This window comes from Neopsephotus bourkii, unplaced genomic scaffold (genome assembly GCF_033783945.1).
Source record: "Neopsephotus bourkii isolate Nb327-2 ecotype Australia unplaced genomic scaffold, CSIRO-AGI_Nbou_v1 NB_1630, whole genome shotgun sequence".
Classification (NCBI taxonomy): Eukaryota; Metazoa; Chordata; class Aves; order Psittaciformes; family Psittacidae; genus Neopsephotus; species Neopsephotus bourkii.
Genome location: NW_026902105.1, coordinates 3487827 through 3515391, shown reverse-complemented (window position 1 = coordinate 3515391; position 27565 = coordinate 3487827). Strand labels below are relative to the sequence as shown.

General features: G+C 39.4%; 1 protein-coding gene and 1 long non-coding RNA gene across 47 annotated transcripts in view; one reads left to right on the top strand and one right to left on the bottom strand.

Moving 5' to 3' along the window:
- RIMS2 (regulating synaptic membrane exocytosis 2) overlaps positions 1-27565 on the bottom strand; it is a 448541-nt gene that overhangs the window by 12736 nt on the left and 408240 nt on the right. The window lies entirely within an intron of this gene.
- LOC133223030 (uncharacterized) lies at positions 9161-15767 on the top strand. Its single transcript, XR_009728448.1, has 3 exons — positions 9161-9352; positions 10535-10615; positions 15119-15767. It is a non-coding gene; the product is annotated as an uncharacterized LOC133223030 (long non-coding RNA).

Here is a 27565-nt window from a genome sequence, read left to right as displayed (position 1 = left end):
TTTTACAAGACTGAAGTTTTAACAAAGAGCTGGTTTTCTGCATACATGAGAATTACTTAATGTTTCTAAAAATCTCATATCCCCTCTATTATTATTCAGAATCACTAAACATGCTAGACATGAAAAAGACAAGTAGCCATCTCTGGCAGCTTAGAGCTTGTTTTCAATATCTGTGCTACATAGCATTCCCTGGAATTCCAATTAAGTATATACAGAACCACGGCACAGAGGTTTGCTGCTTGACCATTCAATTGACAAAAAATTTATCCCTCGTAACAGACAGCCTACAGACTGGGAGCTATCTCAGGGAATCAAAACTAAATAACTGCGCCTTTAAGGAGAGGTGTTAGTACTTACGGGATTTCCACTTCTCTTTTGGTTACTTAGCTCTCACTATAAAACAACAAACTGGCCATGCAGACCTGGTTGGATCCTTTATTTCACAGATGCCGATTGCAATTCTTGATTGTAATATACAGTTAGAAAACCAACAACAAGGAGGGGTTGGTGGGGAATATGAAGCTCAAGGGCAGCCTTGGATGCAGTGACCATGAAATAGTAGAATTCGAGATTCTTTGGCAGTGAGGAGGACACACAGCAAGCCTGCCACTCTGGACTTCAGGAAAGCAGACTTTGGCCTCTTCAGGTATCTGCTTGGTAGAGTGCCATGGGATAAAGTTCTGGAGGGAAAGGAAGGCCAAGAAAATTGGTTAATATTCAAGGATCACCTCCTCCAAGCTCAGGAGCAATGCATCCTGACAAAGAGGAAGTCAGGCAAAAATGCCATAAGGCCTGTATGGTTGAATAAGGAGCTCTGAGACAAATGCAGAGACAGAAAGCAATCCTACAGAGGGTGGAAGCAAGGACTGGTAGCCTGGGAGGAATACACAGAAATTGACTGAGCAGCCAGGGATCAGATGAAGGTTAAAGCCCTGACAGAATTAAATCTGTCCATGGATGTCAAGGGCAGTAACAAAAGCTTGTACAGGTATGTCAGTGAAAAAAACAAAGACTAGGGAAGACTGGGACCTCTCTGGAAGGAAACAGGAGACCTGGCTACCTGGGATATGGAGAATGCTGAGGTACTCAATGACTTTTTAATCTCAGTCTCACTGACAAGTGCTCCAGCCACACCACCCAAGTGGCAGAAGGCAAAGGTAGAGACTGGGATAATGAACTGCTCACTGTAGGAGAAGATCAGGTCTGAGAACATCTAAGGAACCTGAATGTGCACAGGTCCATGGGACCTGATGACATGCATCCATGGGTCCTGAGGCAATTGGTGGACAAAGTGGCTAAGCCACCATCTATATCACGTTTGAGAAGTTGTGGCAGTCTGGTGAAGTTCCTGTTGGGTCGAAAAGGGGAAACATAACCCCCATTTTTAAGAAGGGAAAAATAGGAAAACCTAGGAAACTACAGGGCAGTCAGACTCAGCTTTGTGTCCTGCGAGATCATGTAACAGATCTTCCCAGAAACTATGCTAAGTCACATGGAAAATAAGGAGATGATTGGTGACAGTCAGCGTGGCTTCACTAAGGGCAAATTGTGCCTGACAAATTTGGTAGCCTCCTATGACAGGGTTACAGCGATGGTGGGTAAGGAAAGAGCAACTGATGTCATTTACCTGGACTTGTACAAGGCATTTGACACTGTCTTGCTCAAAATCTTTGTCTCTAAACTGGAAAGTCATGGATTTTGGATTTAACAGATGGATCACTTCCTGGATTAGGAACTGGCTGGATGGTTTCGCTCAGAGAGTTCCAGTCAGTGGCCTTATATCCAAGTGGAGAGCAGTAACAAATGGTGCTCCTCAGGGGTTGCTACTGAGACCAGTGCTGTTTAACATCTTTGTCCATGACATGGACAGTGAGACTGAGTGTACCCTCAGCAAGTCTGCTGATGACACCATGCCACATGGTGCAGTTGACACACTGGAGGGAAGGGATTCCATCCAGAGGGACCTTGACAGACTCAAGAGGTGGGCCAACGCAAACTTCAGGAAGTTTAACATGGCCAAAAGCAAAGTCCAACACCTCGGTCAGGGCAATTCCAAGCACAAATACAGCATGGGGGAGAATGGACTGACAGCAGCCCTGAGGAGAAGGATTTGGGGGTGCTGGTTGATGAGAAGCCAAACATAACCTGGCAGTGTGCACTCACAGCCCAGAGAGCCAACCATATCCTGGGCTGCATCAAAAGAGGTGTGACCAGCAGGTCAAAGAAAGTAATCCTGCCCTTCTACTCTGCTCTGCTGAGACCCCACCTGCAATATGGTGTTCAGCTCTGGATATAAAAGAAGTTTAGTTCTGATGCAATATGAAAACAGCAGACCTCAACTGCAGAAGACATTATCCTAAGTACTTTCATTTATAAATGCACAACTCCTGACAGTGTGATGTGAATCAGGAACAAAACTGCACATAGCCACTCAGGCTTTTCCAGGACTTCTGCAGAAGTCTGTTTCTGTTACTGATAAGACCATTGGTTTTCTAAGTGTGGTCAGAGGATGCACCTGCCAAAAACTTCATGTGATTGCTGTAAAACTGAACACAGAGATACGACAATGAAGAATCACGTGGCTTTGCAGCCCACAGCTCTATGTCCCAGGTATCAAATAACCTGACTGAAAAGTTTTTCAGGAACCCTTACTTAGAGCAGTTATGATGTCCAGACAGGTAGATGTTCTAATCATTCAAATATAATAGGTCTGGTTTTGTATATATTTTGGGCATGTGTCAGAATAGAACGGTAGCACTTCATATCCACTTTGCACATCCTGGACAACAATCTACATGACTACAAAAAACACGAAGCAGCGGGAATCAGTCCCATCCTCATGCTATTGAAAACCTGAAAAAATAGAGCAAGTAGTTCTGTGGCATTACATGCTAATTTTATATACCATTTACATAAGAAATTACTAAATAGGTGCACATCTCCACCACAAGAGATCTTTAAGTCCAGTCTTTGATTTTGTCAATGACAAAAGATCACTATCTTAAGTAAAAAGAAACCATCAGCAGGTTTGAGTGATAATATTTTTATGTTTATACATAATATAGTCATGCACTTATTAATAACAAATACAGTACCAAGAGTAGATTAAAACTTCTTAAACACTGGAAAGTGCATCTATTGAAGAATTTAGAATTGAAGGGGGGTGTTATTTATTTTTGTATTATATGAATGGAGAGGTACTTTCTAAATACATAATAATGACAGTAACACTACTCTTTAACCCAACCTTGATTACTTTTTGCATAATTAGGGTTATTACGTACACTATCAAGACAGATCTGCGCAGCATTTTTGAATGATATGGCAAGTGTGTTGAAACAATTCAACACTCTTTACTAGGACTTAATGAGATAGATGGTGCCAAGAAGCTGGCTGGGTACTGAGATTACACAAATTAGAAACAGTTCTTCCTCCTGCCTTTTGTCTAAGATGAGTAACGATACTGTGCAAATATCAATATTTAAACAACCACAGTTCCCAAAACTCTAAGCAAATTTCACATTGTAATGACCCATTTTCAAACTACTGCTGTTAAACATTTACCTCTGCAGTTGACACAATGGCCAAATGGCATGCTGCTGCTCTGACTACTACTGATGACCTTGCCATTGAAAAATGACAATTACAGCATGTAGATGTAAGCAAGGATGCTTTTTTTAAGGTTTATGTAGGTAACACCAGAGATGAAACCTGTCCTACGGTGTAGCTTCACTGCTGCTGTTATAGCCATACCTGAGCTCTCCATTAGGTATTCAGGTGCATGCTGCAGTGTATCTAGCAGCTCAGATAAGTACAACAAATATAAGACAGCTTTACAATTCTGTTGGGCATTTCTATCATGTAGTCAGGTTGATGTATTACTTTGAATGTAAATCTTTCTGCAGTCTCTTCTACTTTTCTGTTGATTTTCCAGACGTTTCCCAGAATATGTTTTGTTTATCACACTCTATTTCACCAGCAACAGTATAGTTTCTTCAATGTTTCTTACTTAAAATGTCTTAGACATCTTGGCATCTACTTCATCACTATAGTACCTAAGTGTAATCGGTAAAGACACATGGGACAAGAAAGAGAGATGCAAATTGCTGGAAATACTGCCTCCACCCTGGAGTCAGCCCAAGAACTGCAGAGATGGGAGAGACCCAGCCTCACCACATTGCCGGAAAGGCAGGCTCACCCCCCAAGCAGTGCCCTAGCCACAAACGAAATATAGACCATAAACTTAAATGTTGTACAGATTCTGTACTGAATGATTATTATTCCATATTCAGAGTGATTTTTATCCTCTGCAATGAGACATCCCACTGTTGCAGGAGATATGCAACAACCTCTGGCATGTTAGCATCAATCAAACTGAGGTCTTTAAAGCTTCATCTTTTACAGCAGTTACCCTGCCACAGGGCAGTATACCCTTCTTTCATATTCCATCTTGGCTCTGCCTATGAATATCCCATGTAAACAAGGTCATCTTTACCACAAGGCCAAAAAAGTAGGGCAATTCCCACAAGAAGATGTAGTTATTCTCATTTTCTTCACTGCCTGATACTTTTACTTTATTCTTTTTAAGAGGATAATTTAAAAATGTAACTACTTCCTGCGCAGGATTCTCTTCACTTTAATAATTACCATGTTAATGAATTTATTGTTACTACTTCCCCCAATTTCTATTTTTGGTTAAATTGTTGTCTGCTTGTTATTGTCTACTGGGGCCTCCAGAGGGACAATGAGATCTGGCAGCCTAACCACAGGAACAGAATCCAGAAACTGCAGAGCTATATTCCAGTTCTACCAATGAGCAATGATTAATTGGTAAGAAATGCTACTCAGTGGCAATAACAGCCAACAACAGTGCTCAACTGCACATTTCAGCACACATAAAGTCCTGATCCTTCACTCACTAGCATCAATGGCAACACTCCTGCTGATATCTATGAGGGATCAAATGACCCCCTGAGCAAGTTGCTCAGATAGCTACTAGCCAAGTGAGAGGAGTGTATAGGGTGTTCCTATTCTCGCTGAACTCCTGCAGCAACACTCGGATTTCTCTCAGTACACATCAATATGCAAAACTGAAGATGTATTAGTATCTTCTCCTCTGCTAACACAACAAATTCTTGCTATTTGGCATGATTGTCTTGGACTGAAGAACATTCTGTGGCTTTTTTTTTTCTATTGCCTTTTGTTTTTCTAACATACTGGGAGACCAAAATGCTTTCCAGTTTGTTCTGAATTGACTTATGCCTTAAATTATCATAAAATATCTCTTGAATTGTCTTCAGCACCTGCAAAGCATTTGGCTTTCCCCTTGGATCTCATAGCTTCACTACCACCCAAAAACTTTGGCAAAAGACGATATTAAATTGAAATATACTCCCTTTCTGGGAGTACAGTTCTGCGTGCAGATCTTGCCATGACTTGCAGTTCCATAGCTGCGCTCCTGGCAACCTGCTGTTTAAAAGTTTATATCAACACCTCAGTAAATGCAAATCAGAAGTGAATGTAAGCAGAGTATGAAAAGGAAACTGTAAGGCAAATTTATTACAGCAAACAATACACCCAGTACAAGTTGAGGAAGCACCAAGTTAACAGTCCCACTCATAAAAACAGACGCAGACTTCCTAGTGACCACATGAGATCTGAGCCTCTTGTTTCCTCAGTACATGTAGCTCTTCCCCAGTAACCTTCATGTACGTAAGGATTCATTTGCTCTACTGTGTTTTCCAGTTGTCCACAAGAAAATTTAGTAAACGCATATCCACTTTTAAATGTATTATGTGCATGAAATTTTGTTCTATGACTCTACACAGACATCTAAAAGTATTTCACACGCATTTACATTGGAAATTCCCTGGTCTTTTGAATTTAATGACACAATTTCCTTTAATTTCTACAAAGACAGGATTTCAGACAAAATGTGAGGCTTGGGATGCTTCCAGGGCATTTAGCTAGGTACTGATCCCCACATCTCTGCAATAATTTCTAAATAATTTTAATCTGTTCCAAGAATTATTTGATGCCAGTTCTCACTTTACTATGCAGACTGTACATCATCAATGCATCTAACAAAATACAAAAAAGACACCCTTAAATAACCCTGATATTTTGATAACACGTGTAATTTACTCTGGTACCATATGACATATTAGTTCTGCATGTGCATGTGCACACATGCAAGAAATAAGTTGACGAGGAAAAACCTGATTTTTCAATACGTTTTACTAGACACAACTAAGAATAATAAAGTCCTTTAGAAATAACAAATATGAATAAACTTGATAGACTTGTCTAATTGATCTACAAGTAGGACATGTTAGAGAGAATAGCATCTCCCTGTGCTGCAAACCTGGCCAAGCATGGCAAGCTCAGGACTACCCAGGGCAAGTTCTACCAATTGGAAAACTGCAGACATTCTACAACCCGCTTTTTCAGTACCTTATAGCTTGGGTGCCAGACATTAAGAAGTCCCCTTCTTTAATCAACTGAAACAAATGGATCTTCTCAATCATCATGTTCAAAAATTGCTTCTAAAATTAATTCTTATTAATAGATTTTATTGATTTATTTACTATTCAGTTACTTCTGAACTTGACAGTACTCATTCCTTCATACCCAAAGATGTGCCTGTGGACCAGTGTATTCAGTAGTTAATGAGCAAAGGTGTTCAAGCAAATATCACAAATAAATGCCTCAACAGGTCAAATTTTCTATTGGTATTTTTAAAGTGATTGAAGGGGAAATATAATGTATGTAAAAACGTAAAAGCAGCCCTATATCAGGTTATCTTCTTTTTTTTTAAACATATCCATCATACGCAGAACTAACTACATCTTGAGGATGAAGAACTTACGAAGTGGGTTTAACATCTTTCTCAGGTTAACCTGAAAAAGAGCCTTAAACACCTTAACATGTGAGTGCATGTATCACACACCCACTTAAGGACACTGGTGGTACATACATATAATCACACAGACGCACGCAGAAGACAACTAATTCCAATTGAGTACAGAGGTGACTTACCATCAAAAAAACTGATCACATTTTTTGTCTTCCTAGCCTCAGGGACAGCACTTGGGAACCACAGTTTAGCTGTCATGCCTGTCACTCGCTCAGTAACCTGGTATGTCTGAATTTCAGGTAGCAGAAATTCAGCTCTGTAAAAATTACATAGCAATTACCTCCACATATTTTCATTTAAATCACATGAAATGCATTTTCAAGTGTAGCCTAAGTCTAAATAGGACCAGATAACATAAATTGGCACATGTGAAAAAATCAGTATACATTCTTTTAACACCTCTGTTTAAATAACTCGCCAGCACAAACTAAATAAATAGTTACAATTTCCCTTAAATTTACAGATATTCCTCTACTGAGTTCCATATGCATCATACTTCTAAACACACACAGACTCAACTGGGGAATAAGCTGTTTCCTAGAGAAGTAAAGAACACAGACCAGAACAAAAAAGATCAATACTCCAATTTTACAAAGGATTAATGGAATTATTGTAACTAATAATCAGGACTAAAAAGACAACTATTCTGGAATGACAGAGAAAAAAAATCTTTAAAGAATACCTAAGCATGTTTATCATAATCTATTATATTTTCAGTGTTTAAAAAATGTGTGTTTTCAGCCATAGTGTTTATTAGCACGTAAAAAGATTAAGAATGCCCTCTGAAGCCTACCCTGCAGTCTACTGGCAATATTTTGCAGTTCACTTCATTGTTCAAGGCAGGGAGCAGATGACAGTACTGAAGGACAGCACACTGTGCCCCAGGGAGCTGCTCCCTCTTTTCTGTGGAAAGGGGCAACCTGGGCAGCGCAGACTAGGGCTCCAGAAGAATGGCAGAGACCACACGATTCTTTAGAAAAGAGATTCCAGGGAGTGCTGCCCATGAAAAGCAAAATCAAGATGTGTGAAGACTGGAGACAAACATTTGACACTGAGCTCTCGGCCTGAGGTATAGGTGATATGTGCATATGCAGATGTTTTAAATACAGATTATGGGTCATACATGTTTATCTAGCGCATTTGGCCAAATATAAGTCTTATAAGTCTTATATCCTGATATTCAAATCTATTGAAAGTGCAATATGCTCCATTAGTCTTGATGAAGTTAAAAATCCTGAATTAGTTCTGATAAACACTAGAAAGTCTGTCAGTTCATTCTACATTTAAACATACTTAAACACACTATACTATTTCCTTACGAAACCAATGTTTTCAAAACAAATTCACAAGTTCTGTCCGAGACAAGGTTTGGTGCCATGCTTAACTGTACATTTGTTATACACGTTTCAAAAAGTAACCAGGACTTTCTCAGAGTTGGAGTTCTATGAGTGGAGATTAACTGTGAGTGAGACCTGCAAGGTCTACTTGCACACACAGCCTTCTGCCTACTGCCGTTCCTAAGGAAAAGTTAAGCGGGGCCAGTATTTCATTGTTCAAACCCAGCGTTCTCTGTAAATTTCATTCTAGTAATGGACCAGGGATACTTGTACAAACCAATGAAGCATCAGAAAACCACCCGTGAGGAAATGTTTATCCTTATCAATGAGCAGAAAATGGACAGACCCTTCACCCCATTTTTCTTCAACATACTTAAAGTTCAGCAATTAATTTATAATGTGACGATAAAAATCCCCTTTCAATCACACCGCGCTCTCCAGTTACAAGCACCGTGTCTCCAGCCCCTCTCCTGACACGAGTAACTCTCCGGGGGTCGCGTTCCCGCACCGAGCTCCGCGCTCAGCACCGCTGCCCACCCGCCAGGCCTGAGACGGGCGCCCTACGCCGGACGCCTCGGAGGGGGCTACAGCCCCGGGACCGGGAGGGACTCCGCCGCGCCCACCCGCCGCCCTCCCCCTGGCCCCGGCCGCGGCCCTGGTCCCTCACCTCCGTCCTCCTCCAGGGAGTTCATGCAGGGGAAGTAGACCGCCAGCGCCTCGAAGGAGGCGGAGAGGCTGCTCCGGCTCTGTGACCGCTGCATGGTGCGCCCGCCGGCCGCCGTCTGCCGGCCCATCTTGGCCGCGCGGCAACCGCCTTTGGCGCGGTACAAGAAGCGCGGCGTCTTGGCGGCGGGCGGCGCGGAGCGGAGCGGCGCGGAGCTGGGGCAGCGGCGGAGCGGAGCGAAGCGAAGCGAACGGGAGCGAAGCCCTCCGCGGGCGCTCCGTGCCGCGAGGGCTGAGGGTGGCGGGGAGCGCTGGAAGGGCTGAGTGCCGCGGAGCTCCGCTCTGCCGGGTTCTGCCCCGCTGCCGGCGCCGGCGCCGCTGCTCACGGCGGGTCGAGCCGCCGCAGCCAGTACGGGGCCGCCTACCAGCCGGCAGCGTAGGTCACCGGGGCGGGAAGGTGCAGTGGACGGTGCCCGTCGTGCGAGCCTCGCCGGCGGGGCCGGCTGTAAATACCGACCACGGCGGAGGGAGGACCGCCAAGAGGCGCGGGCCGGTGGCGGCGGGCCGTCCCGCAGGCAACGCCCGCAAACTTTGTTCCTCCCCTCTCGGTGCCCGCTGGGCCGGCGGTTGTCCCCAGCGCGGCTGGAGGCAGGAGAGAAGGCGGCGGGAGAAGGGGCGGTCCCGCTGCCTCGCCAAGGCGTGGAGAGCGCCTCAGTGGCACAATGGGCAGAGCAGGATGGTGAACTCTGGCACTGGTCCTTGCCGGCAAAGCTCACCTGCATCCAACGGCCTGGAGGTACTCGTAGGGAATTAGCACTGAACCACAGAAGGGTTGAAGTTGGAAGGGACCTTTGGAGGTTATCGGGTCCAACGGCCCTGCTCCAGCAGGGTCATCTACAGCCATTTGCCCAGGACAGTGTCCAGCCAGTTCTGACTATCTCCAAGGATGGGGACTCCACAGCCTGTGGAGGACTGGGCAGCCTGTGCCAATGCTCAAACACCCTCACAGTGAAAAAGTATTTCCTGTTGTTCAGATGGCCTCCTGTGTTTCAGTCTTGAGACCACTGCTTCTGCTGTCCATGGGCCAGCATCTGGTTATCAGTCAGCCCTGCAAGTAACAGGCAAATCCTAATCGTCTACTAAGCCATGCTGTTTTTCTCTAAAGCACACCTGCCTCCGTTAGCAAACATGGGTTTATTTTTTCTGTTTTCACAGGATAATAGGATGATAGGACAAGGGGGAATGGCTTTAAGCTGAAAGAGGGTAGATTTAGATTAGCTATTAAGAAGGAAATCTTCACTGTGAGGGTGGTGAGATACTGGAACAAGTTTCCCAGAGAAGTTGTGGGTACCCCATCCCTGGCAGCATTCAAGGCCAGGTTGTAGAAGGCTTTGAGCAACCTGGTCTAGTGGAAGGTGACCTTGCCCGTGACAGGGGTGCTGGAACTAGATGATCTTTAAGGTCCCTTCCAACCCAAACCATTCTATGGTTCTATGACTATGATTCTATGATTTGCGCATAGCTTGACACATAATTTTTGATTAAATTTTACTTCCCTATTTTCCTCACCACTATTTATCTTTCTTTTCCGTTTATCCAGTACGTTATATTACTCAAGTCTATAGTATTTGGCAACCTTCCCCACAAAATGGTAAGACACTACAGCAATGGACATCATTAAAAAGAGGTACTAGCTACTGTAACAGTCTTTTTGTTCTATAGTTCATGACAGTGCAAAAGTGGTATCAAGCCTTGCATATGGCTGTTGTTCACTTCCTGTGCCTTTAGGCAGTAATGATAGTAAATGTGGTATTTCTTTTAGCTTGCTTTCAGAAATCCTTAAATCCCCTAAAATATTGGTAAACTATACTTAGGGTTTGATCTTCCAAACTTTGCAGACAGAATGGCATCTTGAAGCCAACGGAAAGGCTTCATGAAGAATGTGTATAGAGTCACACCCCAGAGTATATTTCATTGAGTTGATATTTGGAAAGAAATGTTAGATCCTGGACAATAACAAGAGATTGTAAACAGCCAACACTATTACTCTCATGCTTTGCTAAGGAATGAAAACTAATCAGAACTTCAGTGCTTGGGGATGGAACCCATCATCACTTGATCTACAGGGAAACAGTTTTGACAGCTATTTGTACAGTATGCACAATTTTTCATTACTAGATACCTGTAATCTATTACTCCTAATAACACATGTTTCATATGACAGCATAGGCACTTATTTTAGAACAATATATTCTCTTTTTCTCAGCACTGGCCATAAATGATGTCCATGACAACTTGTATAGGCTTTAACATCTTTTAGATGTCTTATTCAGGTCATACTCCAAAATGTGTATTTAGGTGGTCATTCTACATAAGTTCACGTTTCTCTGGTTGTCACCATCCAACATATCTGTGACTCTTTGCTGGTTATGAAGAGGGTGAGCTGCCACAGCAGACACCTTCCTCATGTGCCACGGCAGGCTCATAGGCAGGCAGTGATCACAGAGACCTACTGAGCCACTCCAGCTTGAAGTGGATGCCTGGTTAGCCTGCAATGCCTCAAGCATTTCCTCTAAAATTACCCTTTGCATTTGTACTAGCACTACACCATGTTACAGCATATTCCAGTTGCAGACAGAACTACTTTTGTTTACAGTTTACTCTAAACTGGCTATAAAGCAAACAGCTCTAAAATAAATTATGATAGTATCAATAATAAAACTAATATACAATTATCATGTAATTGGTAAAACCCAATAAAACATGCTGAAGCAATTGCTAAATACATCTTTAAAAGACTTGGTGACTGTAGAATTTCCTATCTATAAAGACAAAAGCAGACAAAATAACTTCCTTCTGCATTCTTATCAGTGTAAGATATGGCAGAAAAGTAAATGGTTGTGTCTTGATTAAGTAATAATTCATGACTACTTTTGAGAAGTTGGATGAAAAAAAAGTTAATGTTCATTACATTTTAGCTAAGCTACTGCTGACTTACATAAAAACAGCTGAATAAAAAAGGTGTTGAGGATGCAAAGAAAGTCAAAACAACATTTGGTCGACTCGGAGATATTTACAAAAATACAGGCAAACCGCAGGATACATATTCAAAGAAATGCAACTGATTTGCAACATCTGTTTAACCTACTTTCACTCCCATTTATAAACATTCCTTTTGTAAGTACTCCCTTTAGAAGTACCCTTTGTAGAACAAATAACAACTGCTTAGGACCCAGCAAGCTTTCAAGCAGTCCGTTCTTGTTTTTCTCCCCAAACAGGAGGGTATGCACCTCTGCCACTTCCCTCTAAGCTCCTCCAGAAACTGGGAGGCCCCCTCTGACACAGAGGCCTGATGTCCCATTGTGACATGGCCATCGCAGGGGTGGTTGACACACTGCACCAAAAAAGATGATAATGGAGCACTTTGCTGGTGATGTGTGCCCTGGTGGGAATTGGGCTGTGCCCTGGAAGCTGTGCCACAATGCAGGGCCCCACATTGCTCAGCCCCGCAGGACTGAGCAAGACCTAGCAGCCACAGTGGTTATCATCAGTTGAAGTACTTTATGTACTGTATGTAACACAATACATTAAAAAAACCCTGTTACAGTCATGTCATTGATAAAATTGGCCTCTACCAAGAAAATAACTTCAAATATTCCCCAGTCCATAGCTGATTCTGAATTACTCTAAATAGAGGTTGCAATACAAGATACCTATTCAGCAGTTCTGTGGCAAAGAACTGGATCACAATCCCATCCAAGGTCCCTCAATATTCTTCTCTCTCTTGGTGGTTTTTTTTTTTTTTTTTTCTTTAAAGTAAAGGTTTAAAAGGAAGAATGAAAACAGAGATAAAAAACTGAGATAAGAAAGCCATAAGTTGTCAGGATTCTGGGATCTGGGGACGCTGTCCTCAAACAGTTGCTAATGGTGCATTATACAAATATTCTAATTGCTAGCAATCTGGACACATGCCTTCACCGAAGAAAACAAGTTTTTAAGTTTTAACTGCTACTAATTGGTTTGTGTTACCAGTTGCAAATGAATCAAATTCTTGTTAAAGGAACTGCATCCAAACTCCCATCTCAATGCGCAGTATCAAGACTCCCAGGTATCACATTGCTTTAACATTTTCTGATAGCTTGCTGAAAGAATGGTACAATGTAAGAATCCAGGTCAAACAGAACAAGGTCAAACATCTGCTATAAATGTATGTACTGTCCTAAGGCAAGTCTATTTGTAGAGTTGGATATATTATAAAATATTTTGGTGGCTTATCTACCAAACTAGAAAACCAAATGCTTACTATTAAGCAATTACTGAAAAATGTCATGCAACATGAATTTGTGGCACTAGATCTTCAGTGCCAACCTGCTCTAAATATAGCCATCCAATAATGGGATTCCGAATTTAATAAACATATCTTTATATTTGGGAATGGGACTGACATAATGACCATTCCTACATTGCTTCTATGTCCAGCAATCAGATACAAGTTTTCTAAATTCTGGGGTTGTTTTTTTTTTTAATCAATAAATTTTGGATTTTCGGAGCACTCCCTACTAAGCAGTCTTAGAGAATGCAGCCACATTTTTCCATCTGCTTATGTGGTAACAGCAAATTTTGCCACTCTCTTAAATCTTTTGGCATATTCTACTATAAGGTCAACTCCACCTCAAATATCAAACTAGGTAACACAGTACAGATTTCTTCCAAAATAGTTCTGCTGACCGACAGCTGTTCCAGCATAATTCCCTAGTTGTTAGTGCAAGAGCCGTTATATCAGCAAAAAGGATTCTTCTAGAACTGCTTGTTTTGCATGCCCACATTAGGACTTACTTGCTGATGCCCAATTCCAGTATTCCTACACTGGAAAACTGCTCCCATTGCCTTAACATTCTGTGCCCACAGAACTCTACTTTTAAGTAATTTAGCCCTGTAGGGATCATTTCAAAGTCTTGCACATTTTCAGAGGACACAAATTTGAAGAGATGAAGGAAATTGCTTTCATTATGTCTCTTCCAAAACCACAGATTTCAGTTTCTGAAAATGAAATTGGGAATTAAACATAAATCATGTTTTAAAATGAAGAAATGGAAAAGTAGTAGGATTTTTTTTTTTCTGGAAACGTAGGATGCTTTCACATACATGGAGATACAGGTTTAGTTTCTTGAACAACATAGTAGCATTTCTTGTCCTGCAGTTGGCATTGCCTTCTGTAATGAACACGAAGGCAATCTGTATCTCTTGGTTTAATGCTAATATTAGTCACATGTGAAAGATGTCTTTTCTTATTTAAATATATTTAACTTTCCCCTCCAAAGTTTATGATAAAACCACAATATCAAAATAAAGTCATAATTTTCCTAAATAACAAAGGGAGCTTTTAATGGGTTAGCATGCAGCAATGCAGTATAGCTAGCTCAGAAGTAACTAAGAGGTCAGAATTGGAGAAGAAAAACTTTACACAGCTGAGTATTTCTATTTTGATTAAAATAATTTCACACCTTCATGATCACAAGGTAATCTGCAAACCACAAGGTGTCATAGAGCTTAGCAAAACATATTACTTCATAATGCTTCATCAGGGTGAGAAGCAAAGAGCACAGAAATAAAATGTACATGCTCTTCTAAGGAAGAAGTGGTTTAGAGAAAGAAACTCACAGGAAACATATTAAGCTGTAAAAAAAACAAAAACCAGACACAAACCAAGTGTTATTTGTTTTGGGTTTTTTGGGGATGTGGGTGGATTAAATGCATACATGGAGACTATCCGCTCTCTCTACTTAGATCCCAATCTGCTGTTTTGTCTCTGAGAGTAACCTTCTTTATAATTCATCAGACCCATGAGCTTAGAAACTAGCTGCAGTTATTCATATATACTCTCAAATCAGCTGCCTGTGTACTTCACAGAAGGTTTTCAAACATCTTAGATGAGGACAGTGTAATTGGTTTCTGAAACTGTAACTTCATGAAACATGATCTGTTTCCCTCTATAATTGAGTCTTCTGCATAGAACGGGCAAAACCAGCACAGAACTATTGGCAATGGAGTAGCCTGTGGCACATGCTGTACTGCACAACGAATGCAGCCGGTCAATGCACCTGTGTTGATGCAGCAGCCTGCTGATGTTACTTAAGAAGATATACTGTGGAAAAGCACACAATGATCTTTATGCTTGAATTTTTCAAAAAAAAAAAAAAAGCCCCTACTGAGATGAACAGTACAAACAGCATGTGAAAATGTCAAATGAAAACAAGATGAAAAGTGAGGTCTGTACCTGTCATACACTGTTCGCTGCGCTCAAGGACTGCAGTGTCTAGAGAGCACAGTTTGCTGAGGACATCACTGCTACCATGCAGGTCTGGTTCGATTTGTTTGCCATATAAGAGTATTACATTATCATCAACAAGTGAAAGCTTTGGTGAGTCCAAATGTCAGCATTGTAAAGAGACATTTGTCTTGCAAGTCTGTAATGTAATTTTGATATAACCTGCAGAAGGTTAATGTATAGTAAGAGGGGATGATTTTGCAAAGTTTTGTGCCCATTATCTGTTTTTCTTGAGACCACAGACTGCATTTACTGGAAATAGTCCTATGCATTATTTCAGTGCAGAACAAGAGGTTTTATGAGGCTCCTTCTGCTGTGCAAAGCCCTGCAGAGACTTGCTATATCTATTTTGTAAATCATGCTCTTTCATATTGCCTGCACTGGGTACTCCACAGGTAACCAGCTCCACTGGTCAGCCATCCTAACTTCCACTTACATCCTTACTGTTAGTGCTATGTGGTAGATGGGAATCTCTAAAGTCTGAAAGTGCCAGAACATCCATGGAAGCCTCAACATTTTAATGAGGACAAAAAAATTTCACTTCTTACAGGACCAAATATATGTGGTGTGAATACTTTTAAAGTCTTAATGCAGATTTTATAAGGGCACCGTGTTTAAAGAACCTAGTGCATTAATGAAACACCTTTATTTTAATGGTCAACTCTAAACTCATTGACAAGAATTGAAGTCAGTTGATGGGCACTGAGATCCACCCAGAAATAACAATAAAAAAATACTGCCCAAGCAAAGTCTAAGTGATCAAGAGGAAAGACATATATCTTTAGCTAGCTTGTTAGCTGTCTTGTTTAACTGACAAAATCACAAATTTTAGTTTCATTTTGTCAGTTTTCACACTGTTTGTATTTCTGGCAGAGGAATGTGTGCTGTTGCCATTACACTGCTCTCATTTCCATGGTGTTTGAGTCACAGCAGTGTCTCTTCAGCCACGATAACGCAATCAGCGAATCCCAAAATACCACTGCTGCTGAAAAACAGTTTTATTTTTCCTCTTTCATTTGTTTTTATTCTGGTAATCCACAGTTATGTCTACATCAGTAGATACAATATCAAGTCACATTCTGACGCATGGGAACTAGATTATTTTACTGCTACATTTTTAGAAGAGTCCATAGCACAGTATCAGCTTGAAAATCTAGAAAACCTCCAATAAAGTCATGGTTCAGAGTTAAAATGTGCCAGAAATCACTTCCAAAGGGCTGTTTTGGAGGGTGGCAGAGTATCACAGTATGGATGTGGGTAACTCTATGCCAAATGGACTCAGTGCCAGAGAACAACCCTGCGTGTTTTAATGCTGTAATACAGCGGAAATCTATTTCTATCAGATAAGACACAATTATATATTTACTACTGCCAGGCAGAAACTGGGTTGCAGGTACAAAATATGAAGTTATCTTGCCAAACAACTAATCTGGCTTCAGAGTCACTATTTCATGTTAGCTGTTGAAAGCCAGTAAAGCACACTATCGCTATATTAATGAGTTCAAATGTGATTCAAAACATCATATGTTAAGTTTTAATTGGTGTGTGCAACCTGAAACTCTTAGAAACTTTTCATTCATATAGGATTGCATGCAAGACCTCACTGGACATCTTTTCATAATTTCATATTTAAGGACTGAGAATAACAGACAGAAAACACTAAAATTCCATAGACTAGTATGCTATTACTACTATTACTCTTGTTATTAGAAGGAGTAGTACTAGCTAATACTGACTAAAGACCAGATGTGCTGATGTAAGTTTGTCCCCAAGCATAGCCTGTGTTGGATTCTGAAAAATGCTGGACAACTTTAGCTTCTTTGCCTATACTGGCCTTTAAGAAATAAAATTCACTTCTCCAGCTAGTAAGGTGTCCCATCCGAGATGATCTAAAAATATACTTTCCAAATTTTCCTCATATATATGGTTCAATATCTTTCAGAAATAATTTAGGTTGTCACCTGAAGTGTAAATGACTGAAAATAGAAGAGGTGCAGGAAAGATCACTGATGTCAACCTCACGCCACCAGCTACCAAGAAGGAGAAAAATTGCTAAGCTAAACCCAGGACAGTTCATCTGCAAAAGCACCCATAATCGTAGTCCATGAATAATGTTCACGATTTTGACCAATTTTCTGTGGATTATGCTATATTTGCTATTTGTCTGCATGCCAAAATCAGCTAGCTAATTTGTGTTGTCATATTTAGTCAACTTTTGCATAATGCTAGAAGACCAAGAAAGCTTGGACCTGAATATAGAAAAATACTTCTGAGTTTTTGCTCAAAAGAGCTTACAGTCTGAAAGGCACAGCAGATGAAAAACTACAGCCTTCAGAATAGAAAGAAATGGCACCAAATTTACACCATCCCCATAGAGTCGGCAGCAAGAATTTCCTGCTATCTGGCTAATCTCCATCAGCATACAATATTTCAAATTATTAGCAAGTAACGTCCCACTAATCTGTGCCTCACTATATATAATAAGAGATTGTATCAATTTCCATTTTGCTAGTGGCTTACTGAAGTGAGGACTAAGATTTCATCAGTGTGAGGGAAAGTGAAATGTGTGCCTTCATCTCCTTGTATTACCTATTTTAAATAAATCCCATCACTGCTATAATTTTAAGAAAAAGAAGTCTATTTAACAGTACAGAAATCCAGTAATTGTATTCTTTTTCAAGGTTCACGGCAGTCCCCACTGCTAGTGATGAGTCATAAGTGCAAAGGTGTTTCTCCAGGCTAGAGAAGGGAATAGCCTCTAACTAAAAAGAAAGTAAAGATAAAAAGGAGTATCAGAACAATTCACACTGTGTGACATAATGTGTTTACTTATGCAGCACAATGGAGCTGGTACTTAAGTCCCAGCTTGGGTATTGGAAACTACATCAGTGCTGGGTTTGGCCAGGCTACATAGTTTGGCGGAATATGTCACTTGTTTATCTGAAGTCAGCTAAGATAGTTGTGACCCTACTATGCTGCATGGCACTGGCATGCACCAAGATTCATCTTATTTCACTTCTGCATATTTAAAGTAGGAGTCTAGTTTAAGCGAGCTGCCTAAACTCCGTCTTTAGTCAATAAACAAAAAATTGAAATAACCTGATTGTAGCAGATTGCAAAGCCAGAGTACCAACTATGGCAAATGAATGGATTTTTAGTCCTGCAGCAGTTAACAACCAATGTTAACTGAAAATAGAAAGCCTATGGACTCAATTAGAAAGTACACACAGCCACAAAAATAATAGAACCAAGCCTAGAAGGTGATGTAAACCCAAATGACTGATACTGCTGGTGACTGTCAGCTATGTGAAAGAGGTTCTCAAACCTTTCTGTACTAATACAGTAAAGGAACATCAAGTTTTGAACTCAAAAGAGTGTACAGTGGTGAAACTCACAAATTCTTCTGAATTACTCACCAAGAAGCCCATGGGCCAGTTCAGAGAGAGATCAAATAGGCAGCTTGCCTCCCATCTCCCAGCCCAGATGGAGATGCCTGGCTATACTCTGACTGCCTGTTTTGTAGTACGCGCTTGTGTGTATAGATGTATGTATGTATATATGTGTCTATGTGCACATGCTTATTCATATTCATATATAAAAATACACACAGACATATATATAACAAATGCTATCTTGTGTATATTGACACACACTTGTGTCTAGATCATATTTCAATGGTTTTATACTGCAGAAAGTGTAGGAGTTGACAGACTGAAAAAAGCAATCAGGATGACAGCCCATCTGTTTGCCATATCTCACAGAAAACATGTATTTAACTTAAAATATTGTTATATATAAATGGTATGTTAAAATAACCCTCTAATACTCAATATAACTTTTTATTAAAAATATAAGACTGCTCAGTCTTTCTCCATAAATTTCAGCTGAATAGTACATAAGCTGTTCTGCAGAGGACCTGAGAAGCTCTCCTACTTCTGGAGGGATCTGTCAGGAACTCTGGGTTCTCAGAATCCTAAAAGTCAAGCCAAAAATTCATTGCTTATTTCTTCCTCCCCTACCCCACTCTTTTTGTTTCAGAAACAAAATAAAATAGATGCACATTTTGTTAATTAAAATTCCTTTTTTTTTTTTTTTTTTTTTTGTATGAATAGTGGCCATTGTTACTTTCTAAAATAATCTTTTGTGGATTTTAACAAATGTCAGCTTTCATCAGGATTCTACACCAGCATTGTTGTTTAGAGAGCTCTACCAAATTCAGTTAGAATAGAAGCAACCCTCAAATGCAAATGAGTTATTTGAATACAGTTTTTTACACCAGCCTGTTATGCAGTGCATCAGACAATTTTCTTCATTTTAAAACTTGGGCCTTTAGTTAATGTTTTAATATAGTTAACAAACTTTTAATTTTCTCTATATGCTACCCTCATTCAGTCCCACCACATTTAATAATCTTAATATCTTTGTGTTTAGTTTGGGAAATCTTTAGATCCATTTAGGTAATTTAGTATATAGATGAGTCAGTTTTGTATGCCTGAAAAAAGGAAAAAAATTCTCTAAGCACAATTGTGACAAACTACTATGCAAGGATATTTTTTTCTCATAAATATTTAGAGAATGTTTTCAATTTTAATTTAAACCTTGTTTTACTCTGCAAAAAGTGGTATGTAACAGAAGGGCACAGACTGCACTGTTGAACTGTGGCTTTGATTTGCACCTGTGCAAATATGGAGTTACTCCAAGACCCTCTCTAGATTAGCATTGAATTTGAGGTTCCATAGAAGTATGTTAGGTAAGCATAGAAACCAGCTGAGTTAGTTATACACCTCTTTGCTTTAAAATCTTTTATAATTAAGCTAAGATCATGGTTAGAATATTGTTCTTAGGGGAAAGTCAAGTATTCTTAAACAAGATTAAAGACAGATAGTTTAACACAATATTAAACTGTTTAACTGGGATAATGAAAACCAGCTTTGATATGAGCTACTCAGACTTCTGCAGAAAGCCAGATAAAACTTGTAACAGACAAATTCTTCAGTGAGGGAACAAGAGATGTTTCTTTAAAGAGCTGAATCTGCCATGCTGGATAAATTCCACAAACATCTGGTTTCCAATAGCCATGTAGTCTAATAATCAGACTGCATTTTTAATGTCCCAAACCAGAAACAGATACAGACTGAACATAAGAAAATAAAAATGACCATATCAGGAAAAACAAAGGTCCAACTATTCAATATCCTCTCTATCAGCATGACTAGTACCAGTGCCTCAGAAACAGACGGTGTGTTCCTAACTAGGAAAGTCTTTGAGATAAGTAAAATTTTGCACCAGAGTTAAGCAAAATTAGTGGCTAAGTTGTTGGCAAACAGGCAAAAAAGAAAAACAGAGGAAGCCAGAAAGCCATTGGAGAAAGCTAATACACAGGCCTTGAGAGAGAACTGAAATGTTAGGTGAAGATGATATGTAAATGAATGACAAAATAAGAGCAATCGCTTCTCAGGCACACAACAAAAAATGACAGTTTAATGTGAAAACACCTTTATCTGGGATTTGATGCAAATCATGCAATTAAATTTTAGATGAGACTAGGAGAAATCACTGATCATAACTGCCAAATTTCAACTGGAAGGGAAGAAACCTCTCTCAAGCAGTTCAGCCTAGCCAGATGAGACTGAGCTAGAAGGATGACTGTAGCCAAGTACCCCGTAAAATCTTTGCCCTGAATCACATAAAGGAATCTGCAGACACATACCCTGGTGTCTCCAGAGTCCTGGTGACACTCTCGAAAGTCTGCAGGGACATAAAGGCTCCTGGACTGCCATTTGCAAGATCCACACCCTAGGAAAAGGTTTTTTGACATAGACAGCTACATGAACAGGCCAGCAAAAGACAAATAATGGGTTGAGTAGTTCTCCTTTTGAATTCGGTGTGTCCAAGGATGTTCTTTGTTATCAAGGAGAAAAGATTTGAAACAGGAAAAGTTATTTGTGAAAGGGAACTGCAGCAATCATATGAAAATTGCGAACATGGGTAAATTTGCAATATATGCAGAGAGGTGAAAGTAGAGAGAGGATACAGACTGGGCAGCTGCAGAAGACTGTGCTGGGAGTGTTTTCTCTTTCCCTTTGGATTGAGTGAAAATAACAGAGAAATGTATCTATTTTTATTACTGTGATTCCACTTCAGAGACCACAGAGGCTTTGGTTATATTCTGGGCTCCTACCAAATGCCCAGATAACACACATAACTGGCATTATAGGAAATTGTACTTGGTTTTCAGCTGACTAAAGCATCAAGTAATGTGGTCATTCCCTTTTCCACTGTCTGGAGTCCCTACCACATGTTCAGCAAGGTGCAAGGAAATGTGTCCTTCCAGCTGTGACTTTCTGACCAGCTCTGTCTTCCCTTTGAGGTACACTCACAGGACAGAGATCAAACAAATTCACTGCAAAGCATGACCTCCAGTTGCTGTAGGGGAGTAAAAGGGCACAAAAGAGGGAGTCTTTGTTCAGCACCTAAGATTCAGCAGGTCTGATACCAAGTTATCAAAAGTGCTTTTGTTGGTATCCCTGCCCATGGCAGTGTGGGTAGAACTAGGTGATATTTTAGGTCCCTTCCAACCCAAACCACTCTATGATTCTATGATTTTCTGTTAGTCAGACTAATATTTTTTTTGTTTGCTTGTGCTTTCTCACTATGGTCCTGTACCTTGGAAAACAAGGTTACTGCCAGGAGGCTGTTTCACATCTTTTAAGAGGATGTTATATCTTTGATTCACAGTTTTAACTCAAGCACACAGATTAGCACCCAAAAAGCAGACACTTCTTAAATTATGAAGGCTTACACATTTTGTGTCATGGCTACCCCAAGAACTACTTCTTCCTTTTGTAACTGTTCTGCTAGTGAGTATCAGCTGTACCTAATTTGTCAAACAGAAAAGACATAAGAGCAGGGTATCTTTAGAAAAGGATCCTTCACTTTCAAATGTAGTTCTTTCATACAGATTTAAGACCAGTGTCAGATGGACCTCTGTTTTCATAAGAACTGATAGAACAGTTTCTTCGTGATATTTTTAATTACTAAGTCTTTTTCTAGAATTAGAAAATTCCTAGGAGGTCACTGTTTTTATGTCTGCTTTCACATCAAGGCTACTTACTTTCAGTGAGATCGAAACACTCTGCACCAGAGACTAAAAAGCAACAAAATGTGTTCATTTTTCTGGTATTTCGACAGTGGACAGACATACCATAACTCAGGATGAGAGGTGGAGAAAAAGCAGGAACTTATGGGCTGAAGGTGAAACCGGAAAACACAGTTAATGCTGCTAAAGGGAAGCAATGCAAATTAGCTAAAAAAAAAAAAAAGAATAAATAGAGGCTAATTAGATACCTACAAAGTATTTTCAGATGAGAAAAGAATTCTTGATGATATGATAAAAAATTTAATGGAAAATAAGTTCGATGTTTTTAATGAGTTTCCTTGTGTAATCACTGACTAATTTCAGCCAATTCTGTCCTGTCCACGCTTATCCTCCTAAATTTAGTTATCAAATGTAGATTAAGTTCTTCCACAGTGAGGGATACTTTCAAGAGTCAGCTGGACAGGGTGCTGGGCCTGTAGACTGTACTTTTGCCAGGAAAGGTTGGACCAGATGATCACTGAGTTCCCTTCCAATGTGGTGGTCTATGATTCTATGTAATTAGCCAAGGCAGTATGTACGGGAAGTGCACAGACGCAAATAAATCCTCCATCATTGGAGTGGTGATTGCATGAAACTGATTTTCTCTGACTATATTTATAGCACCAAAGTGTAGAGGGGTGGGACACTGACTTATATACATTCTCTTGATTTCTTCACCCACTCCCTGCCACTATTTTGACTGAAGCCATCAGAGCATTCCCAAAAAGCAGTTGAGGAGAGAGCACAATCATGGGAGGATTCCAATAGATCTTAGGGATGAGGCAGTCCTGTTCTGAGGAAACCTTTAGATAGGTTAGCCATAAAGACATCAGCCAGCTCTTGCTCTCAGAACCAGAGACAGACCCTGTTCTTTTTATTTATCTGTACAGATGTACCTTAAGTGATCTTAAGTGACTGAGAGCTTTAGAGGTCTTCCATATATTCCTCTCCATATATACTTCATAGCTTCAAATGCCAGATCAAACCAAGGTAAAATCAAATGACAGAAAATTTCTTTGTCAATCCAAGAAAGCTGGGACCATGCAACATGGACAAAACTGGCACTTGATTAGATTCATCTGTCCACTAAGAAGAGACAAGCGTGGTGGCAAAAGCCAAGATCCAGCTTGGACCATCTGAGAAAATTCATTTCAAAATTGCAAAGAATCCTTTTCCCAGTGGGGTTCTGTTCAACAATTCCTCTAATCTGCCAACATGCTGCATGAAAGCACTTGTTTAAATGGAACAGCAAAAGCCATGCAAGTTAATGACTTCTACTGTGCACTGAGCACTCACAGACTTCTCCGTAAGGAAGCTGATGAAGTGACTGATCTCTTAGTTTCCATGCAGCCTGACCTCTAGGCTGTTCAGGGACCTGGCTTCTGTCAGTACATCAATAGAATATGGGAAGTCTCTTAGCTTGCATGCTAGCTGAGAAGTGGTACTTTTAAAGGTAACGCCTACAGCAGGATGGTCTTCAGCCAATGGGTAGCTGATGGAACAGCAGAGTGAGAAGTTCTCTCCAGATGTTTATGTATTTCACCTATTTAACTGCAAGTGATTTTCTATGCTTCCTGGCATTTCTGTCCCTTTACTGATGAAGACATGACTCTGGCTATTGATAAGATGGTGAAGTTAAGCACAAAGTATACTAAAGGAAGCAGCATGACAGCTTAAAGGATTTCTCCAGTTCTCATCCTTCAGTGGTCTTAGCAAATAAAGATAGCTGAAGCAGAAAGCAGGATTGGTATAGTCTTCCCTCCTTTTGTGAGGCTCAGTATTCCTCAAATGTACCACAACCTTCAGTGGAACTACTCATATGTTTAATAGAAAACACATGTACACAGCTAATTTCCAACATTTGTAAATAATATTTAGCCTCAGAAATAAAATCAGAAGGTCTTTACAACAGGCAAATAATAAAAAGTCTGCCTAAACATTTCTCTTCCTCAAAGTTACAAATGTTCATATAAATGATTTTTCTTTTTTTTTTGGTAATTCTCTGGAGCTCAATTTTCAGTCAAGTAACGCAATTCATGATATACAGAGATCAAGAACTAAAACTTTTCAGTTGCCTACAAACTCCACCAAGGAACCAACTGAAATGAAAACTGCAAAAACAAATAGGACATACTTAACTGAGACAGAGTGACACAACAAGGAAATACAGCTGGTAGCAGGGGGAAGAATTTCTTTGCTCTATTCAAGAAAAAGCACATTTTAGTGAAACACAGACAATGCTACTAACTAGACCTTCAAATTCAACAGTGGTGCTATTTTAGTTTTGAAGACCCTTTCCAGATTCATGAATTTTCACAATATAAGGATTCCAAACCATGAGTTAAAAGTTTCAAATTTCCCAATCTTGCATACTCTTACTGAAAATAATAAAACAAATATTAAAAACTGATGTCAAGATTATAAAATGTTGACATTTAATTAAGTCAGTGTTTATAGGAATGCTTATTGAAAAACAAATCTTGTTACTGATAAAATTCAGAAATCATTGAGTAAATAAATTCAGTTGTTAAACAGATCTGTAAAGATTTTTTTTGGTGTTCATATATCATAGCATAATTTTATGCTATATTAAAAAAAAATGAGAATATTGCCTTACTAGAACATGGAAATTACAGAGTTTCTATAAAAATCAGTTTTATCTTGTAAGGTGTTACTGTATTACCTTTTCCATGTCATATATTAGTTAAATATGGCACTACCTTACAACTGCAGGTTTAACACAAAATATTGCAGTAATTTAACATTTTCAAAAATAGTTAACATATCTATCTTATAAAAAGACCTAAGTAATGTTGGTAACTATTAATTAATTTAGTTAATCAGAGGGAAGTAATTTTTCCTTCACAGTACAAATCTGTTCTTGACAGGTCTTACTGCACAAATATTCACAAGAAGAGCACTTATTACTGTGAATATTTTCAATTAAGCCTCAATGTGATTTCATAGACTGAGCTAAAAATAATTTTTGATGGCACTAAGTTCTACCTAGACAAAGGCAAAACCTAAATATTAGAGTACTATAGTTACAAAATGGGATAAAATCTGAACGCAACTTTTGGAGCAGAGTTTTAATTCATGCAGGATAACATATGCAGTTTAATATTTCATACTGTAATTAAAAGATCATGTCAGTGAAAACAAATCAGTGTCATTCGCACAAGCACTTGCAAGCATAGGGAAAACAAAAAACGGGTATAAAAAGAGAAACCCCTTCCCAGTGCTGAGACTTGTGTTTTGGTTGCTTCACAATAAAATACAGGACTCCAAAGAAAAATATCTCCCAAAGGATCTGTGCATCATCTTATGCAGGTACACAAGAAACAATAACACAAATTATTTAGCTGATGAGGAAAAAAGTAAATCTTTGCCTTTCTTAAGGAATCATTCACCTTTTCCTAAATATGCTCCTTTAGGAATAGTTTAAGAACAATTCCTTTTAAAATATTCCCTTGAGCAGGGAGAGTTTAATTGAACTCACATATACCTAACAGTATTAGAGAAAATCCTATCAACTTGTTCAAGCAGTAATCAAAATGTAATAATACAACTTGTACTGATATTAAAACAAACCAACAAAAACCAAGTTGGAGGAATTCCTCTCTTGTAAACTACTAAACCAGAAAAAACTGTAGCAAAAATGTAGAGTTCACCAGTGCACTCCTTGAGCTAGATTCTCAAGTTTCCACTGAATTTAGATGTACTTGTCTTCAAAACCCTCACTATACATTGCCAAAGCATTTGGTAATTATTTGCAATTTTATACATGGTACAAGGATGTAGTTTACTTCATCAAATTAAAAAAAAAAAATTAACCTGGGTTCGTTCATAGTTAAAAAGCACAATTTATACCCAGAAGGGCATAAAACTAATTTCACAAATTCTTTTTTTGTTGTGTTGCTAAATCATGGAACAGGGACTTGACAAGTTTGAGGCTTATATTCTGGCTCTCCATTGACTTCTGCTGGTCTCAGGTAACTTCTAATTTCTGTCCTTCTCTTATCCTCCTGCATGTTTGTCTCACTTCTCAGTACAGACTGCAAAACTCACATATGAATAAAAAAAAAAAGTTTAAAAAAGGATACAAGTGCCTCAATGCACAAGAATTTGGCATCTTGTTCCAAAGAAATAAACCTGAAAAATCCAGCTTATAGCCCTAAGGGTACCTAAATTCCCCCAAATTAGTCTTATTATCTTAATTTTCCATTCAATTTTGTGTATTTCCATGCAATTCTGTGCATATGAAGCTACTGATACACATCAGCATTCAGAAAACACGGGTCCTGCACATTTTTCCTTAGGGACAGGTCTGGTAAGCTTTACAAACTGCAGCTGCAAGACTGCTCAAGAAATGTAGTTCTGGCTACTACTCTCTTTTATTACATCTCTGGAGAAGGAGAAGCTGAATCTCTCATATATTGAAACCAAGAGGATACATCTATCATTCTGCAAACTGAAGTTTTTGGTAGCACCCCCCCAAAAAAATAAAAACAAAGACACAATAAAGCAAATAAAGATAGATAATAGACATGACTGTATGCTAATGCTTAGAGTAATTTGTTTGTGTGTAAAGGGTTCTGCTTCCTGATGCATTGGTAGCTTGTGTATTTTCTGTGAATTATCACTGATACACTTAGCTAATATTAAATTACTCTGTTGTTAATACGATTCTCCTGTAAGAGTTTTCTGTTTAGTGGCACATATAAGTTTTGAGTGATGGCATTATCACATTTCTTCCATGGAAGACAAAACCAACCTAAATGGTCTGGAGATGCGTTAGGAGGCATACACCAGTTCATGATGAGGGACATAAGCACAAAGAGCCCAAAAGTATGAAAAGCCCCCACAACTGTATTCTCAGTATCTGAATGATTCCCATGAGTTGTATATCTTGTGCAGTGTTTAAAAGAAGTACTACAATGTTTTCCTCCCCATTATATCCTATGAAGAGAAAGATTATTCTTATTTATAATACAGACAAACAACAGACAGCTGAAATGGACAATATAAGAGTGTAGCAAAACTAACTTTTTTTAATACTGCAACATCCACCTAAGTTGTAAACCAAAGCCAGAGATCTCTTCTGAATTAGTGTGCAACGCATGACTCTAATACCACCTTTCCTTTTGGGGCTATTTTCATGACTTTTTATTTTCAGGTAATTG